Here is a 10278-nt window from a genome sequence, read left to right as displayed (position 1 = left end):
TTTAGAACCTGTGCTCTGATACCAAATGATGCAAACCTCAATCGACACGCTTTGAGACCCAACAAACAATATTGGAATATGATGCGAACCTCAATCGACATGCTTTGAGACCTAACAAAAATATTGGAATACTTGCCCAAGAAAGCTAAAATTCAGATTTTTGATAGAAACCCTGACCCAACGTTTATAATCGAAACGTGAACCAAATGTATAAGTTGACTTTGACCCAATGATTATAAAGAATCACGAACCGATGGTATAAAGTTTGAACGCCACAAGGAAGAATCCCTGATAGGTTCACAGTTCTTGAAAAACCAAAAAAAGAGCAAAGCCTCACCTTTTCTTATTTTTATTCAATAATATAATGAAAAACATTTACAAACTTTAGGGCCTATTTAAGGGCTCCATAAAACTTGACAGACAAAAAAAATATTCTAAAATAACTCCTAATTGATACCTTACCATATCAGGAATCAAATTTGACCTAAAAAGTATTAAATACACCTAAAAACAAGGAATTAAATCACCTAAACCTAAAATAACGTTTTTACATAAAAATACCAAAAATTATAAATTACAATAATTAAACAGTAAATTATGTCATACATCAGATTGAATCTGGTCATCATCTTCTTCGCTTTCAGTTTCCACCTCTCCATCAATACGTGCGATCATGGTCCTCTTATTTGGGCATTGTGAAGCATTATGACCTATTCCGAAACAACGAAAACACTTAATATCACGATTACGAGTCTGGGATTCATTTTTACCTTTGTTGACACTGGGAGCTTCAGCTCTCCTTTTTGGTGGTTCGGCTTTGGACTTGAAAACAGCCCCTTTATCTTTCCTCCCATTTGACCTCCATGAAGCAGAAGAGCCCGAATTTTGAAATAACCAAGTTCTTTTCCTTTTAAGCTGTCGTTCCACCTTTATTGCCATGTGTACCATGTCCTCAAACTCCACGTAGTGCTGCAACTCCACCACGTTGGCAATGTCCCGATTCAGCTCATTCAAAAATCTTGCCATGGTAGCTTCTCTATCCTCCTCTACATTTACCCGAATCATGGCAATCTCCATCTCCTTGTGATAGTCATCCACACTCCTATAGCCTTGAGTAAGACTCTGTAATTTCTGATACAAGTCCCTATAGTAGTGACTAGGAACAAACCGCCTCCTCATGATGACCTTCATTTCCTCTCAACTCTCAATAGGTCTCTCATGGTTTCTCCTTTTGTTCATCACAAGTTGATCCCACCATATAATAGCATAGTCAGTAAACTCCACCTTCTTCTCCCACTCCAAGTATGCTTCTGGATCATTTTTCCCTTGGAATGTTGGTATCTTCATTTTTATGTTTCCTAGGTTCCTGTTAGTCCCATGTTGCCATCTTGGATCTCTTCGAAAACCTCTACCATGCCTTTCTCCCCTCTGCACAAACCTGCCCTCATTGTTCAATGAAGCTTGATCTTCTTCATCTTCAAACTCATTCTCGTGGTAGTCATCAGAATCATCCATGCGCGCACGCCTTTCTTGCCTTTTAGCATTAGGACCTCTTTGGGGACGCTCCTCACGCAAAGTAGCAATAATAGTGTCTTGCCTATCCATCCGATCCCGAATCTCATTAAACACCACGTTCATGCGTTCAAATTATTGTTGCATAGCTTGCAAAATGATGGACGACTCCTCCCCTCCTTCCCTATTTGATGTTTCGCCCTTGGAAGACATACTTTTGAAACAACAGAGAATTGTTAGAAATAATTCCTCACAACACTCCCTCACGTGTTTGCACTCAAATTATGTCACTCCCACTCGTGTTTCACTCTTAAATTGGCTTTTTTCCGATATTAGTCTCACACTCTCTTGCCTTTTTCCACTCGTTGCTTCCCTTTTTCAGTTCTGCATTAAACTAATAAACTTGATCAAGAAATTCAACTTGTAGTGTAAAAACAAATACCACAGCAAGAAAATATGACAAAAAACGATATTCTGGTCTAAGAGAATTGAAAAAAAAAAAAATTTTTTTTTTTTTTTTTTGGAGCTGGTTGCACGATTTTAACCTAGTGCACTTCAACAAAAACAAAAAAATATGAACGATGAATGAAGAATACAAAAGAAACAAGATAGGATGATAGCAGGAAACAAAAGATAAAGGGATAGGAAACTGATTTTAGAACCTGTGCTCTAATACCAAATGATGCGAACCTCAATCGGCACGCTTTGAGACCCAACAAAAATATTAGAATACTTGCCCAAAAAAGCTAAAATTTAGATTTTTGATAGAAACCCTGACCCAACGTTTATAATCGAAACGTGAACCAAAAGTATAAGTTGACATTGACCCAATGATTATAAAGAATCACGAACCGAAGGTATAAAGTTTGAACGCCACAAAGAAGAATCCCTGATAAGTTCACAGTTCTTGAAGAACCAAAAGAAGAGCAAAGCCTCACCCTTTTTTCTTTTTTTTTTATTCAATAATATATTGAAAAACGTTTACAGACTTCAAGGCCTATTTAAGAGCTCCATAAAACTTGACAGACAAGAAAATATATTCTAAAATAACTCCTAACTGATACCTTACCATATCAGGAATCAAATTTGACCTAAAAAGCATTAAATGCACCTAAAAACAAGGAAAATACCTAAAAAAACGTTCCAAATAATAAAAGCCTTAAATTCAGGTAGATTTGGTCTGAAATAACAGCTCTAGAATAGGAAAAAATCTTCATTAACTGATATCGAGCTGGAAAATCAATCAGACATTAATCCACGCCATAAATCACTCCAAATTAAGCCAGATCAGCCCTAAATAGCTTGAATCAAATTTATTACGCTGTCATCTTCCTTTGGGCCAAGCTTGGAATGTCCTGCGTTAGAATCAGCCCAAATCTCTTGAATCAGCCCATTAAGTGCTTCTTTGATCTTCTTGGATCTTGCTCTTGTAATAGGCCCAACTGGAACATGCAATGGATCCTTGAATACTTATTGATTCTCATCATTATGTCACTCCCACTCATGTTTCACTCTTAAATTGGTTTTTTCCTGATATTAGTCTCACACTTTCTTGCCTTTTTCCACTCGTAGTTTCGCCTTTTCAGTTCTTCAGTAAACTAATAAAATTGATCAAGAAATTCAACTTATAGTGTAAAAACAAATACCAACGGCAAGAAAATATGACAGAAACACTAAATCAAAGGAAGAGGACAAAAGAAAACGATATTCTGGTCTGAGAGAACTGAAACTACAAACAATTTTTTTTTTTTGGAGCTGGGTGCACGATTTTAAACTCGTGCACGTCAAAAAAATAAGAACGTGAATAAAGAACACAAAAGAAAAAAGATAGGATGATAATAGGAAACAAAAGATAAAGGGATAGAAAACTGATTTTAGAACCTGTGCTCTGATACCAAATGATGCGAACCTCAATCGACACGCTTTGAGACCTAACAAAAATATTGGAATATTTGCCCAAGAAAGCTAAAATTCAGATTTTTGATAGAAACCCTGACCCAACATTTATAATCGAAATGCAAACCAAAGGTATAAGTTGACCTTGACCCAATAATTATAAAGAATTACGAACTGAAGGTATAAAGTTTGAATGCCACAAGGAAGAATTCCTGATAAGTTTACAGTTCTTGAAGAACCAAAAGAAGAGCAAAGCCTCACATTTTCTGATTTTTATTCAATAATATATCTAATGAAAAGCGTTTACAGACTTCAGGGCCTATTTAAGGGCTCCATAAAACTTGACAGACAAGAAAATATATTCTAAAATAACTCCTAATTGACACCTTACCATATCAGGAATCAAATTTGACGTAAAAAACATTAAATGCACCTAAAAGCAAGGAAGATACCTAAAAAATGTTCTAAATAATAAAAGCCCAAAATTCAGGTAGATTTGGTCTGAAATAACAGCTCCAGAATAGGAAAAAAATCTCCATTTACTGATATAGAGCTGGAATGTCAATTAGACATTAATCCACGCCATAAATTACTCTAAATTAAGCCAGATTAGCCCTAAATAGCATGAATTAAATTTATTACGCCTTCATCTTCCTTTGGGCCAAGCTTGGAATGTCCTGCATTAGAATTAGCCCAAATCTCTTGAATCAGCCCATTAAGTGCTTCTTTGATCTTCTTGGATCTTGCTCTTGTAATAGGCCCAACTGGAACATGCAATGGATCCTTGAATGCTTGTTGATTCTCATTACAAAGTGTCTAACACTTTCATACACACCACTTCACAATAGTGTTCTTACAATTCTCTTACAGAAAAATCTATATGTTTCTCCCTTTGTATCTTACTGATTATCTAATTGGGTTTGCCTTTTTGGCCTTTCCAATTGGACTTAAGTGTGCGGCTTGGGGTGGGATTAAAAGGGACCAATAAGACACTAGTTCCAATGGACCTTGGGTTTTTTTGTCAACTCTTGATAAATCCAAAATTATCATTAACTATATTTAATACCACTATATAAATATAGTTGCACTCTAGGCCTTATCTATAAATTATATCCCAAGACTTTATTGTACATGCAACCCCTTCATAAAATATTCGTAGTAACACAAAATCATACATGTAGACTATCACTTTGTAACTTACTACATCTTATCATTGAGTACCCAGTTTAATCCTTTAAGTTATTCATCATATATTCATGAAATCCAATTCTATAAATATATACTTTAGTAACTCCTTGCTAAAGTGGTTAGGCCTAACTCTTTGAATAATTTTTAAACTTATCTCAGGGACTATTTTGTATCGCCGTTTAGAGACTATGAATTCCATCTTGAGAATATATGTTCCAATGTGGTTGCCCAACATACTGAAGTTTTGACAGAAATTTAGATCTCACTCCTGATATATCAAAACAACCTACACTTCATGATCAAGTCCATTATTCTCTTAGGATTAAGAGTTCATGCAAATATAAGTCGTGAGTTTATTATTCATTTGACAGTCGTTAGGAGAATAATAAATCTCAGAGTAGTCCAGTTCAATATGTTTTAACTCTTAAAACATATCAACATACCAACAAGAAATCTCCATTTCCATGATCAAGACAAATCATTGCAGATGAAATGCCCAATTTCATCACCGACTACGAACTACATTTTGAGTTTACAAGGAACTTGTGATTTACATCTTCTGTGACTAAATCACATACAATACATCTGATGGACTATATGATAATGTCCCAATATTCATGTTACCTATTTTAGATAATATAAAACAATTTTATTAATCACAACATTACGTCATACATAATGTCATGCATAATAACATACATAGCATCATACAATAGGATTAAGGGCACACATCCTAACAAAAACCCACAACCAATTTCCGTCATGATTACGAACTAATCCCCTAGCACCAGAATTTCCTGGATTACCTTTGGAACTACCATCCGTGTTTATGGAAATATAAGATCTTGGGGCTAGAGGCCAGGGGCCAGAGTAGGAACATAGCTCTGGAAGTAGAATTCCGTAGCATGAGACAACGCATTTTTCTTTATGATTTGATGAGGTATATCTTGATTATTAAAAACCAGTGAATTGCATCCAAGAAAATAGCCCAGGTAGTGAACACAAATATTGTATTCCATAGAGTGTAGTTTGTAACAAAAGTGGAACAAGAATTTAATTTGCACTAGAGATTAAAAGGTAGTAAGAAGTTTGGAATAAGGAAATATTTCGAGCAAAATTAATTGCCCTAAGCATGTGGATGGCAGAGTGAGAACACTGGTGGTAATGGTGGCCAATAACATATTACTTTCTCATAAAACCAGATCACATATTACTCTATGAACTCTCACAACTATCCATCCATCATGATATTAAAGATCAGGCATAATTTTGTGGAAACACAAATATTTATTAACATCAAGATTCGGCAAAACCATTCAAGAAAGCGCCAATGAAATGTTCTTTGAAGAGACATTTGACTAATAACAAGTACTGATTGTACATGACTAATTTTAAACTGCAATTTCATTTTGAATACAGTCATAAGAGACAGAATATAATAGCAAAAGAGAACCAAAAAAAAATCTTTCATGTATAATCTTGCATAATCTCAAATGTATCAATTCTGGTATGTAGACCAAATAACACAATGCAAACAAAAGTTCTGAGAATCGTGGAAGATATAGACAAACATATAATAAAAGTAAAATTAAAGAAGGCAAAGCATTTACCATCTTGATTTATTGAGAAATAAGAACCAACAAGCGCTAGTTGATAAAGGCAGCAAAGGTTATATCGAACACCTATAAAATAAAATTTCTGGTTAACACCATAACCCAAGTACTGTTTTGACTTTATTGATACTTTATAAAAAAATTTACCTATTTAGTGTCTTATTGACAGATATAAATACTTTCTGATAATTATGGCTCACACTGTAAATAATTTTCATCTCCGAACCTCTTATTAGTACACCCATTAAGTGCTTCTTTGATTTTCTTGGATCTTGCTTTTGTAATAGGCCCAACTGGAACATGTAATGGATTCTTGAATGCTTGTTGATTCTCATCAGTTTGGGAACCCAAGATCGTTAGACAAGATTTGTTGAGCCTTGAGCCGTCATCTAATCAGATGAAACACCAAGACTACGTTGGATTGAAAATGCCACACCAAGAATTCCTAAGAAACTCTCAAGAATCAAGGTGATAAGTTTGGTTGCTTGAACGCCACAAGATTAACTTGATAAGTTCAAGAGTTCTTTTAAGAACCAAGAGGAACACAAGACCTCACAAGGAGAATAGTTTTTCTGAAAACCCAAAAATTGATTTTTAAAATTCGTACTACCCATCTATATACCTGAAACAACCCTCTAAGAATAGGCAAGTCATAATTACAGCTTTGAAAACAGCACAAAAATTAACCAAAACAAGTTCCCACGTTTTTTTGGATTCTTGGACTTTTAAAGACAGTCAAACAAGCTAAATGACTAGATTTAATGTATTTTAATTTGCCTCTTCAAGTGCTTTGATGACATGGACTAAGCCTTGATTATTATCTGAGCCCATCTTGGTCTTTTCAGAATCAGCCCAATTCTCTTGGACTAGCCCATTTAGTGCTTCCTTGAAACATTTGGCTCTAAGTCCTGTAATTGGGCCACTAGGAAGTGACAAAGGGTCATGTGCAAATTCAACTCCATTTCCACGTGTATGATCAGCATGACCAGCTCCTTGATTTGCATCATTCTCCCCCTCTTGAGAAGGATTTGTCCTCAAATCATCACCTACATCAAAAGGAGACAAATCAGCAACATTAAAGCTTGCACTAACACCATACTCACCAGGTAGGTCAAGCTTGTAGGCATTATCATTGATGCGCTCCACTACTTGAAATGGTCCATCACCCCGTGGTAGGAGTTTTGGCCGTTTTTCTAGAAAACGATTCTTCCTGAAGTGCAACCAAACCCAATCTCCTGGTTCAAACACCACCTTCTTGCGTCCCTTGTTGGCTTGATGGACATATTATTGAGTCCTCCTTTCGATGTTCAGCCGTGCCTTTTCATGAATCATCTTTACAAATTTTGCTTTCTTTTTGCCATCTAAGTTCACACGTTCACTTAAAGGTAAAGAAGTTAAATCCAAAGGTGACAATGGGTTAAAACCATAAACAATTTCAAATGGTGAAAACTTAGATGCAGAATGTATACTTCTATTGTAAGCAAATTCAACATGTGGCAAACAATCTTCCCATGTTTTCAAGTTCTTTTTAATGATAGCACGCAACAAAGAAGACAAAGTTCTATTTACTACTTCAATTTGACCATCCGTTTATGGATGACAAGTAGTAGAAAACAACAACTTGGTTCCCAACTTTCACAAAGTCTTCCAAAAGTAACTCAAAAACTTTGCATCCCTATCAGAAATGATGGTCCTAGGCATACCATGTATCCTAACAATTTCTTTGAAGAATAAATTAGCTATATGTGATGCATCATCAGTTTTGTGACATGCAATAAAGTGTGCCATCTTGGAAAATCTATCTACCACCACAAAAACTGAATCTCTCCCCCTCTTAGTCCTAGGTAAACCTAAAACAAAATCCATAGAAATATCAGTCCAAGGTTCACTAGGAATTGACAAAGGGGTGTATAAATCATGGGGTTTCAACCTAGATGATGAGAATCAACAAGCATTCAAGGATCCATTGCATGTTCCAGTTGGGCCTATTACAAGAGCAAGATCCAAGAAGATCCAAGAAGCACTTAATGGGCTGATTCAAGAGATTTGGGCTGATTCTAACGCAGGATGTTCCAAGCTTGGCCCAAAGGAAGATGAAAGTGTAGTAAATTTAATTCAAGTTATTTAGGGCTGATCTGGCTTAATTGGGAGTGATTTATGACATGAATTAATGGCTGATTGACTTTCCAGCTTTGTATCAGTTAAGGTAGATTTTTTCCTATTTTGGATCTGCTAATTTTAGACCAAATCAGCTTTTATTTAGGGTTTTATTATTTAGTACGTTTTTTAGGTATTTTCCTTGTTTTTAGGTGCATTTAATGTTTTTTAGGTCAAACTTGATTCCTGATATGGTAAGGTATCAATTAGGAGTTATTTTAGAATATATTTTCTTGTCTGTCAAGTTTTGTGGAGTCCTTAAATAGGCTCTGAAGTTTGTAAACATTTTTGAGAATATTGTTGAATAAAATTCAGAAAAGGTGAGGCTTTGCTCTCTTTTGGTTCTTCAAGAACTGTGAACTTATCAAGGATTCTTCCTTGTGGCGTTCAAACTTTATACCTTTGGTTCGTGATTCTTTATAATCATTGGGTCAAGGTCAACTTATACCTTTGGTTCGTGTTTCGATTATAAACGTTGGGTCAGGGTTTCTATCAAATATCTGATTTTTAGCTTTCCTGGGTTAAATATTCCAATATTTTTGTTGGGTCTCAAAGCATGTCGATTGAGGTTCGCATCATTTGGTATCAGAGCACAGGTTCTAAAATCAGTTTTCTATCCCTTTATCTTTTGTTTCCTGTTATCATCCTATCCTGTTTCTGTTGTGTTCTTCATTCATCGTTCTTATTTTTTTGTTTTTGTTGAAGTGCACTAGGTTAAAATCGTGCACCCAGTAACCAAAAAAAAAAAAAAAAAAAACGTGAAAAAAAAGACATCTGAAAGGAAATAGCAAAAAAAAAAAAAAAAAAAAATTTGTTTGTAGTTTCAGTTCTCTCAAACCAAAATATTGTTTTTCTTTTGTCTTCTTCCTTTGATTTGGTATTTCTTCCTTTGATTTAGTGTTTCTTTCATATTTTCTTTCCATTGGTATTTGTTTTAACACTACAAGTTGAATTTCTTGATCAAGTTTGTTAGTTCATTGCAGAACTGAAAAGGCGAAGCAACGAGTGGAAAAAGGCAAGAGAGTGTGAGACTAATATCGGGAAAAAGCCAATTTAAGAGTGAAACACGAGTGGGAGTGACATAATTTGAGTGCAAACACGTGAGGGAGTGTTGTGAGGAATTATTTCTAACAATTCTCTGTTGTTTCAAAAGTATGTCTTTCAGGTGTGGAACATCAAATAGGGAAGGAGGGGAGGAGTCGTCCATCATTTTACAGGCTATGCAACAACAATTTGAACGCATGAACGTGGTGTTTAATGAGATTCGGGATCGGATGGATAGGCAAGACACTGTTATTGCTACTTTGCGTGAGGAGCGTCCCCAAAGAGGCCCTAATGCTAGAAGGCAAGAAAGGCGTGCGCGAATGGATGATTCTGATGACTACCACAATGATGAGTTTGAAGATGAAGAAGATCAAGCTTCATTGAACAATGAGGGCAGGCTTGTGCAGAGGGGAGAAAGGCGTAGTAGAGGTTTCCGAAGAGATCCAAGATGGCAAGATGGGACTGATAGGAACCTAGGAAACATAAAAATGAAGATACCCACATTCCAAGGGAAAAATGATCCAGAAGCATACTTGGAGTGGGAGAAGAAGGTGGAGTTAATCTTTGAGTGCCACAACTACTCCGAGGAGAAAAAGGTAAAACTCGCTGTCATTGAGTTTACTGACTATGCTATTATATGGTGGGATCAACTTGTGATGAACAGAAGGAGAAACCGTGAGAGACCTATTGAGACTTGGGAGGAAATGAAGGCAATCATGAGGAGGCGGTTCGTTCCTAGTCACTACTATAGGGACTTGTATCAGAAATTACAGAGTCTTACTCAAGGCAATAGGACCGTGGATGACTACCACAAGGAGATGGAGATTGCCATGATTCGGGCAAATGTAGAGGAGGATAGAGAAGCTAC

The sequence above is a fragment of the Castanea sativa genome, chromosome 7 (genome assembly GCF_040712315.1).
Source record: "Castanea sativa cultivar Marrone di Chiusa Pesio chromosome 7, ASM4071231v1".
In the NCBI taxonomy this organism is placed as follows: domain Eukaryota; kingdom Viridiplantae; phylum Streptophyta; class Magnoliopsida; order Fagales; family Fagaceae; genus Castanea; species Castanea sativa.
This window is presented reverse-complemented; position numbering follows the sequence as displayed.